Genomic DNA, 10,507 nt, shown 5'->3' with positions numbered 1-10,507 from the left:
ATCTTTGCAATTTATATTACTGGTGTTTCATTGTACTGACCTCATGGGTTACAAAAGCGCTTGCTTAGCTAGTTTCTGGTAGTTTACTTATAGGACAGATTTTAAGATAAGCTGTTTTTTTATAGAAACATCGTGGCATAAATAAAAAATATAGTAACTGGAAGTTAACATTTATCCTCATTTTGAGTATCAGTTTCATGGAACATTATAATAGATACTAGAAAGTATATTATGTGCATATACCGTACCTGTTTAAAAATTACAAGTAAAGCTGTGTTCAGGTTGAGGGTGACTGTAAGATTTTGGAAAGAATTTTAGAATATTATATTTAAGCCCCTTTTTAAAAATCATCACATATTGGTATCCTTGCGAACATTTCTGCATAAATTCCAAGTTTATTTCAACTCTCCATCTAAGAAGAAGTTTGAAACAGTCTCTTGGCATTTCCTTGCACAGGTGAGAGACATTGCTTTATCAGGATGAAAGCAATGAGTCAAGAAGTTCTTAAAGCCCTCTATTTTCGGGATGCCTGGGTGGCCCAGTCGGTTAAGTGTCAGACTCTTGACTTTGGTTCAGGGCATGATCTCTTTGTTTATGGGATTGAGCCTCCAGTGGAGCTCTGCCTTGATAGCACAGAGTCTGTTTAGGATTCCCTCTCTCTCCCTTCCCCCCACTCTCAAAACAAGCCAACAAACATTAAAAGAGAAAAAAAAGGCTCATCATCAAAACTCAGGCAAATGTGATTTTTATATTCTTTTACTCTCAAGGTCATTTTCAATGTAAAAGATTTGTGACTGAAAGAACAGACCCTGAGAGGCAACTCTAGACCATTTATAGAGGTTACAAAGAGATAATTTTAAGCTGTGTATCGCAAGTCACTCTCTAAACCTTGTACCTGGTTGCAAGATGGCTCATTCTCAATGCCCTCCAACATGGTGGACCCAAAAAAATTTCTCAAAAATTCAGTGACGTCTTATGGCAAAAAAATGAGACACTTGAAACACGATTACAACATCGTGTGTTTTCTGAGAGGCTTACTCAAAAATCTATTATTTTACTGCAGAAATCAAATGGAGTAATATTCTATTTATCTTGAACATAAATAAAAATTTAAGCATAATGAATTCAGAAAGAGAAGGCAGAATGAATTGAATTGCAATGTAAAGGAAAATTGAATTCAGGATCAGAGAAAAATCAAGATTCACAAAGAAAAGTGTGTGGAATTCTCATTTCCCCCCCTCCATTTCTAGGTTTTGAATCTTACTATTCACAGGGGCTCAAGTTTCTGGATCTAAGTTTATTTTACATCAGGTGCAAAAATTAAGACCTTCAGACTGGTCAGCTTGAGACGGAGCAGAGAAACTACAGTGTTCTGGTTTTTGTTTGTTTGCTTGTTTGTTTTGAAGGCGGGGCGGCGGGTCTGCACCGGCACCTGGGGCTCTCCCCGCACCACTCACCATCCCCGCGGTCACTACTGTTCAGTGTTTGTCGTCAATTTCTGGTCTTAACACAGAGTAGGGCAGAAGAAGGGACACCCCTTATTAATCTTACATTTGCCGAAGCCTCGCTGTGGGTGGGTAACACTTCTGCGTGTCTTGCTTTGGGGCTTTACATCAGACGATTTCCTTTGCCCTCTGGCGACGCGGAAAGAACGCAGGGTCAGTTCCAAACCAAGACCTTACAAGACTCAGGAGACACTCTTTTATCTCTGTTCTGCCACGAGACCCGTGTGCTCCAAGCTAGCCCACTGGTTCCTTGAGCATGAGAAGCACCTGGAGCCAGCGAGCTCAATCATAGATTTGCAATGAGAAACAGGTGCTCACCAGCTGCCGCCTCCGCTGGCAGAGTTGTCCAGCTGAGCAAAGCCTACATCACGGGACTCTTGGGGGACCCATAGCGGAAGAGAATACAATATTCAGATTTAAGCCACTAAAGTCTAGGTGGTTGGTTACGTCACATTTTTATGAGATTAGCCAGCTGAAACATAGAGTAAACCAGAATATGGATCTTCTATCTTTGAGCCCAAAACTGCAAAGTGGAACACCAGGTTTGCAGCTTATTGATGGCATTCATTCAGGCACATGCTCCCTCTAGTATCTAGGACTTTTTTTTTTTTTTTTTTAATCACAACCTGGGCTTTAGGGATTGCTTAGTTATCTCCAAATTCCTGGGAGACCCAAACTCGAGCTGGTATCTGATGATAACTCTCCCATTGTTTACCTATGTAAGCAACGTATTTCCTGTTCCTATAATCTCTTCCTGAAAGAGATTGACATCAATTGTTAACACCAATGATTGTCCGTGATTGACATCACGTTTTGAAACCCTCTCAGCATCCAGCCTCATCTGTTTCATTGCTTTCGCTTGTTGATGAGTCGTCCCCAAATTACAATTTTACTACGGCAGGTGTGACTAATTGGGAGTTTGACCTTCTCGTCAGGATGCCAAAGAACGTTTTTAGATAATTTTTATTTTTAAGAAAAGTGTAACACTGTGTGCAGGAAAAAAAAAAACATATAATGTTCTATGAAGTACATTACTACTATAATGGAAAAGGAAAATAAATAAGTGAAATAAAGAAAGGAAAGACCATCAGATACAGATTGCAAGTCAAGCGGTTCAGTGTTTTCTAGAAACAGTCGCCTGCAGTGCATTTGGAGCTGGCCAGGTTCTACCAGAAATACGGCATTTAATCCTAATTACCACAATTCCGATGGAACGTACAAAATGGAACTCATTCAGGGTACAATAATGACAGCAGTAAGGAAAGCCAAAACAAGCTCTATAATAAATTACTGGGGTGTAAGACATTCATTTTCAATATAAAAGATTTTTAAATGAAAGAATAGACCCGCAGAGGTAACTCGAGACCATTTATAGAGGTAATGAGGAGATAATTTTAGGCTGTGTATCAGCGAGTGACTCTCTAAACCTTCTAACTGGTTCAAAGATGGCTCATTCTGCCTTGTGGAGAAGAGAGATCTTTACCAAAAAATTTAGGAGTGCCACAACAGATATTTGCAGGGTGGAGGGGCTGTTTGCAGTATCTGAACAGTATTTTACAAGGCAATCTAAGTAGGCACTTGCATACTAAGAGCCAATATTAGTAGCTTAGAACTATTTTTTCCCATCCGGCCCAGGTAAAGCATTTATGTTAAATAAGTGGCTTTTACAGACATATTAGTTTGATGTGAACAAAGAGAGAAGAGTGTCCAAAAATATACAACATAATGCATAACTATTACAACATTCTAATCCTGACCTTTGTACACACACACACACACACACACACACACACACTTGCCATTTATTTTAAAAGTCTATCAGTCTTCTTACTTAGGTTGGTTTATTTCATCCTTGTTTGGGTAAGTTTTAATAAGATTTTAAGTTATAAATTCTACTTAAGGACTAATTTTCTTGTCACACACATACATCTCTATAATTTTCCTTCTCCACACGGAAGTTGGGGTATAAGGAGATGCCACAGGAAACCCAAGCTGAGCGTTTTCTTTGCTGTTCCTCTGATCTCTCACTGACCTTCATGGACATGAAATTTTGTCACAGAGACTGGATGTGCTCCTGCATTTCACTCCTCAAGTCCAAAGCTAACAGAACCCATGGTGTAATCCCTCCGCACACTAGGAGTCAAATATACTGCTTTCTGTCCCTGACTTATCTCCACCTCCACTGTGGCTCACCCTGCAGAGCCTCGAAGTCTCATTCACATTCTCCATCTGGCCTGTGGAGTAGCTATCAATTCCAGACCTGTGTCACAACACTGCCTCATCACTTCCCCCTTGCTACTACTGCCCCATTCCAAGCTCACTGTCTATTAACTTTCATTTAGCCTCCCAAAGGGGAGGAAAAGAGATTTGTGAACTTTTACTAAAGCACATTAGAGCCACTTCTAGTTCTGTGTGTATCAACTTTGCAGTTGATACTGCGATTGGTGTCAAACTTTCTATCAGGTGGTCTCCATTCTAGCCCCAAAAAACAACCAGGGCACTATTTCTCCCTGTATTGGGTTTACCCTTGAATTTGAGTTGGTACAGAGGGTGAAGCAAGAATGTATCCAAATGACCTCTTACTTCACTTCTGTCTCATTCCTCCAAAAGACTCCTACTTCCTTCCCTTGACATTAATAGCGTTACTTCTTTGAGGGCAAGGAACTTCTTTAGTGCTTTTAACTATCCGTTTATGATCAGGTGTCAAGACCCAAGTTTCCGAAGCACGTATCCTGACACAGACACAGAGCTATTTTAATTCAGAAAGTGAAATAAACATTTTATCTGTGCAATAAAATTTCAAAACTGTTCTCTTTTTTTTTTGTCCTCATAACCAACACAGTAAATCAATCAAAAGCTTCTCAAGGGATACATAACATACATTCACTAGCTAGCCTCTTTACACTTTTGACTGTAAGCCTTTATAATGGCCCAGAGACTTCTTCAGCTTCTAGGAAGATGCTTCTCAATAGAAGGAGGTTCTGAGAGGTAGAAAAAGTGGCAGATTGGCTAGAAACTTTAAATCCCCAGGAACGACACTGAGGTGAGTTCACTGGCTTTTCTTTTGCCTCACATATCCCAGGCTTAGAGCAGAAGAAACCATCAACCTGAAAATACCAACTGGTATAGACAAATGAAAAGCCAGAATAAAAGACTGGTCACTTCAGCAGGGAGCCAGGAGCAGAGAAATGTGACAATACAGAAAACTTTTAAACCACAATTCTGCTATTCCAAAGAACAGCATAGAAAAAACCCCATCCATCCCTACCAAAGGCTGAGAAGACAGACTAGACTTCTACCCTTGCGTGGCTATAACAAGGCACCCAAATTCCCATCGGGATAGCATCAAAGAAGGCTGAATAGGGATGTGGACTTTCATCCCTGGCTACAAAGTAATGATGCCCCTTTTTACCTCAGGAGTGAGTAAAGACCACAAGGAAAGACTGTGTTTTTACCCTCTCCCCAGTAGTAATGAGGCATCCTACACCCTGCCATAGGATGGTCAGGACTTTTATCTTCACCCAATGTGAACAAGGCTACCATACTTTCCCCACGACATCAGTGGAAGTCACATAGGGAGTAATAGTGACACACCTTTATGCCTCTCAACCAGAGAGGTATGAGTAGAGGCCTAATGAGGAAATGACACTCGTAGACTGGCCCAACAGTAACTAGAAGCTCTCCCCATCAAGTATCAATGGAGGCTGAGTACAGAAACTGGATTTTTACCCCTATTGGCAGTAATGAGGTAGTGCCTCCATTTCCCCTACCAGACTAGCATCATAGGAAACCAAGCCAAAGAGAAGGTTTAAATAAGATCCAGAGTTGTGTAATATAATACTTAACACATCCACATTGCAACAGAAAATTACTTGTTATGCCAAGGAACAGAAAGACCTAAAAATGCATGGAAAAAATGAGCAGCAAAAGACAACAACCAAAAGGACACAGATGTTAGAATTATTAGACAAAGAAATAGATAAAGCGACCATAAAAACAAAAACAAAACCAAAACACTGTCAAGATGAACACTCCTGACACAGGTGTAAAAATACAAAATCTCTCCAAAGACACAAAGTACTAGCAAACAAATATGAGACATAAGTAAGAATCAAACGAAAATTTTACAACTAAAAAATACAGCCATGCAAATAAAAAGCTCATCAGACAAGAACAGTAGTAGACTGGTAAGGACAAAGAAAAGTATCCATGAACTTGAAGACAGAACAATAGAAGTGACTAAATCTGAACAAAACAGAGTAATCTGGGAAAAAATGGGTAGAGCCTGAGGGAACTTATGGAATGGTAACAAAACATCCAAGATGTTATCAGAATCCTGGAAAGAGAGAGGAAGAGGGCAACACTGGAAAAGTGTATAAAGAAATTGTCACTGAAACTTCCCAAACTGGTCAAAAGACACAGTGCTACAGGTTTTTTAAACCCCACATACGACAATCCCAAAGAATACATGGCAAGACACAACATAACTAAGCTTCTGAAAACTAAAGACGAGCATCTTGAAGTAGCCAGAGGAAGCAGCATTTTACCTACAGGGAAAAACAAATAGAATGAAACCCGTTTTCTCATAAGGCACAAAGGACCCCAAAAAGAAGGAGCATAATATTTTTGAGGTGCTAAAAGAATACAGTTGTTAATCTGAAATACTTTATGCAAAGAAAATATTTTGAGGGTATGAAGAATCAGGACATCCTAAGATGAAGGAAATTGAGACTATTACCAACAGATCTACCCTAAAGGAGTAATTAAAACAAGTTTTGTAAATAGAAAGAGAATAACAAAAGAAAGAAACTTAGAACATCAGGAAGGAAGAGAGAACATGATCAGCAAAAAATGGGTATATATAACAGGCTTTCCTTCTTTCTCATCTTGAGGTTTCCAAATTATGCTTAATCAGACAAAAATTATAATACTATTTAATGTGGTTATATTCAAACTAATACATTATATTATATATAATATATATTATATGTATAATATATATCTTATAATTAATTATATTGAATTGGATATATCTTGAATATATTATTCAAGTGAATATTAAATATGAATAGATTATAAATGGCGGAAGGCCAATGTACATAAAGGGAAGCAAGACTCTCCTATTTCATCTGAACTGATAAAATTATACTACCAATAGACAGTGACAAGTTTTGTATGTATAATACCTACAGCAACCATTAATGAACTTACACAATGAAATCACTTCAAAAATCCTATAGATAAATCTAACTGGAATTCTAAAAAAAATGTTCGAGTAACCTCAAGGAAGGCAGGGAAAAGAAAACAAAGCCATGAAAAACGGAGAGAATAGAAACCAAAAAAAAAAAAAAGCCAGATTTAATCCTTAACATTTCAATAACTAAATCATATGTAAATCATATGAAAACGCTAATTAAAGACAGGGAATGGCAGGATGGGACTACAAGACATAATCCAAATATGTGCTGTCTACACAAGAGCAATATGAGGGATTATTATGGTAATGAAAATGTCCCTTCTCTTCACTGTATCAATGTCAATATCCTGGCCGTGATAGTGTATTACAGTTTTGCAAGATATTGCCATTGGTGGAAACTAGGTAAAGGATAATGTGGTATCTCTATATTATTTTCTACAACTGCAGGTAAATCTGTAATTATCTCAAAATAAAAATTTTAATTACAAAACAAATAAACATTAAAATAAAAAAATACATTATTCATGTTACACTCAATAAGCTGAGGGTGATACTTTAGAGGCAATACTATCAGATATATTACTATATGGGGTAAATCACCAAGTCATATGTGAAACAGTATTTTATTTGAGGGTAGCATTGAAGACTTAATCATTCAAGGTACTCACTTTGGGTCAGGATTGACATTAGAATTCTGTGTGCAATTTGGGATTAGAAACTTCTCATGTAAATTGCTGGACATTGACAGGGCAGATGTATTGAGCTCCTACTTTACTAGATATAAATGCAGTTAATATAATTTAACAATTTATTGAAGAACTACTTTGAGTATACGTTATGTTAAATGATAAAGAAAACAGAGGTGCCTGGGTGGCTCAGTCAGTTGAACAGCCGACTTCAGCTCAGGTCATGATCTCACGGTTCGCAGGTTTGAGCCCTGGGTTGGGCTTTGCGCTGACAGCTCAGAGCCTTGAGCCTTGAGCCTTGAGTCTACTTAGGATTCTGTGTCTCCCTCTCTCTCGGACCCTCTCCTGCAGGCACTCTGTCTCATTCTCAAAAATAAGTAACTGTTAAAAAATTTAAATGATAAAAAAACATTAACAACACACATGAGTTGCTCACACTTATTTGACCATGAAATGTTGTTTCTTTTCTTTTTTTTTTTTTTTTGCTAACTTCTAACTTTATTCTCTTTCTCTAAAAAAAAAAAAAAAAGAATCCCAAGAGATAATCTGTGAGAACAATGCAACTATAGATAAGGTAATTGAATACGATCTTATTAAATCTAATAATTATTAAACCAAATTTTCCTACTAAAACAATAGTTGAGCATGTAAGAGATTTGTAAGGCTTTAAACTCTCACAGTTCATTAATAATTTATCTAGAAGTAATGTAAGCTACTATAAATTTATAAATAATCTGCTACACAGAGGAATTAATAAAAAGCTCAGAAATCACTGTTTATTAATTTTACATTTGCTAAAAGCAATTTATCAGAAGACAATATAAAAAGGCAAATTAAAACTTAAGTCCCATTATACCTGTGGAATACATTTCACCTTGTCATAAAGCATGTCTAAGAACCTCAGAAGTATCCAAACATTTCAAAAGGCTGACACTGTGTGCCTTTGGAAATATTAAAATGTATTAGAGTACTCTTAATACATCACTTTTTATGTACTAAAAATCAAGTTGTCTAAATTAAAAGTACTCTGGTTTGAGAAAAATTTAGCTATTCGTTCGTTCCTCTGGGATACTCTTTTTAGAAATCCAATTTGTGTGAATGTTTCAGATAATTAATTTCTTAAGCTCAACCTACAATTTTTGAACTAACTGGCAATTATTAACCATGTAACAAATACCAGTTTCCCACCTAACATTATTCACAAAATACTATTAAAATAAGCCGTCTCCCTTACTGGGGAAGGGAGGAGTTGATTTCATACCAGAATTTCTGAGACCTGAAATTAAAACTTATCTCTTCTCATGATTTTCCTTTCTGAGATATGACATGACCTTTCTGACCCAACCAAATATGTTTACTAGAAGAGAAAAATAAAGTTGAAAAGTGAGAAGTGCACTGTTGGTGGACTGTCTTAAATTTCTTAATGGAAATCGACATTGTAATTGAAATACCATATTAAAAGTATACACATAGAAGGTAACTTGAATTTCTTAAGCCTCCATTTTCTTATATCATTAAGTTGGTATTTAAGATGTGACATTTCTGCAATGGATATTTCAATTAAAATGTGTACATATTATTTATTTTGTTAAGAAACACATATTGGGCACCTACTATGTTCCAGAATACCTGAGTGAGAAGCATCATTCAACCAAAGGAACAGTTCTATTCTTCACATAAGTTACACTCCAGTAGCAAAAGAAAAAATGTGAATACCATTTTAGAAGGCCTAGAAAGGGGACTTAATTTATTGACAGAAATGCTGACAGTGGCTCTTAGTATATTTGACTTTATACAAGGTTAAGACATACCAATAGTAATAAAAATACCACATTAAGGAATATTTTTTAATTAACAAAAAAGAATCCAATTAATGCTTAGCTTTCTACTTTTTAGTTTACAGGCTGTATCTAATTAGTTTTTTGAAAAAGAAAAAATCCTAGGGAGATACACGGAATCTTGGATTGCGAGCAACTTGTTCTGCGAATGTTCCCCCAGATCAGCAAACATTGCTAATACATTTTAAATTGATAAGTGAGCAATATCTTGCAATGCGAGTACTACCTGATGTCAAAGGTCACATGATCACAACTGAGCCACTGTTTCTTCTCTCTCTCTCTCTGTGGATTGTGAGTGACTGTCTCCCATGCTCATATGCTTGGTCTCAGGCCACAGTGTTTGGCAGAAATCAGTGATTTTTCAGAACGTTGGAAAGTACCCACGACTGGCACGAAAGTATTTTTTTTGTCACCTCAAAGCACTATGGACAGTCTTTTGCTTTTCCATGGTAAGTAAGCTTAGAAATGCTTTGTTTCATTCCAGGTCAGGCCGCCTGCAGATAGAGACCCTTTCCTCTGCTGCCTTATTGCCAGTTACATTCAATGCACGAGATGATCAGAGTTCATCAAAACTGTACTATAGTCAACATCGGTTAGCGACAGCGAAAGTTGTCCTCCACAATAACCCTCTACTTTCTTGTCTCCCTCACACCAGCCTCTAAGGTTTTCAAAGGTAAGTGCAGGTTAATATGATTATTTTTCTTTATATTTTGTATTCTCTATATTGTTTTATATTATATTACAGTATTGTAATAATTTTAATGTGAATATTTTTGGGTTGTGGAACGTATCTTCTGAGTTTCCATTACTTCTTACGGGGAAATTCGCTTTGATATATAAATGCTTTAGATGACAAGCATGTTTTCAGAACAAGTATGCTCACAAACCAAGGTTTCACTGTACTTGCTAAATTGTTAAATCTACCAATTACAATATATATATATATATATATATATATATATATATATTTGAGTTTATTTATTTCAAAGGTGACTTATTTATTTTGAGACAGACAGAAATAGTGCAAGTGGGGGATGGAGGCAGAGAAAGAGGGAGAGAGAGAGAATTCTGAGCAGACTCCACATTGCCAGTAGAGAGCCCGATGAGGGGCTTGAACTCACAAAACCGTGAGATCATGACCAGAGCTGAAACCAAGAGTTGGGTGCCTAAGCAAGTGAGCCACCCATGCACCCCTATATTTGAGTTTAGCACAAATTTTTTAAATTCAAAAAAAGTAAAGGTAATTTGATTAACAACTAATGTACTCATTAATTTCATTAT

The sequence above is a fragment of the Lynx canadensis genome, chromosome A1 (assembly GCF_007474595.2).
Source record: "Lynx canadensis isolate LIC74 chromosome A1, mLynCan4.pri.v2, whole genome shotgun sequence".
Lineage (NCBI taxonomy): Eukaryota > Metazoa > Chordata > Mammalia > Carnivora > Felidae > Lynx > Lynx canadensis.
This window is presented reverse-complemented; position numbering follows the sequence as displayed.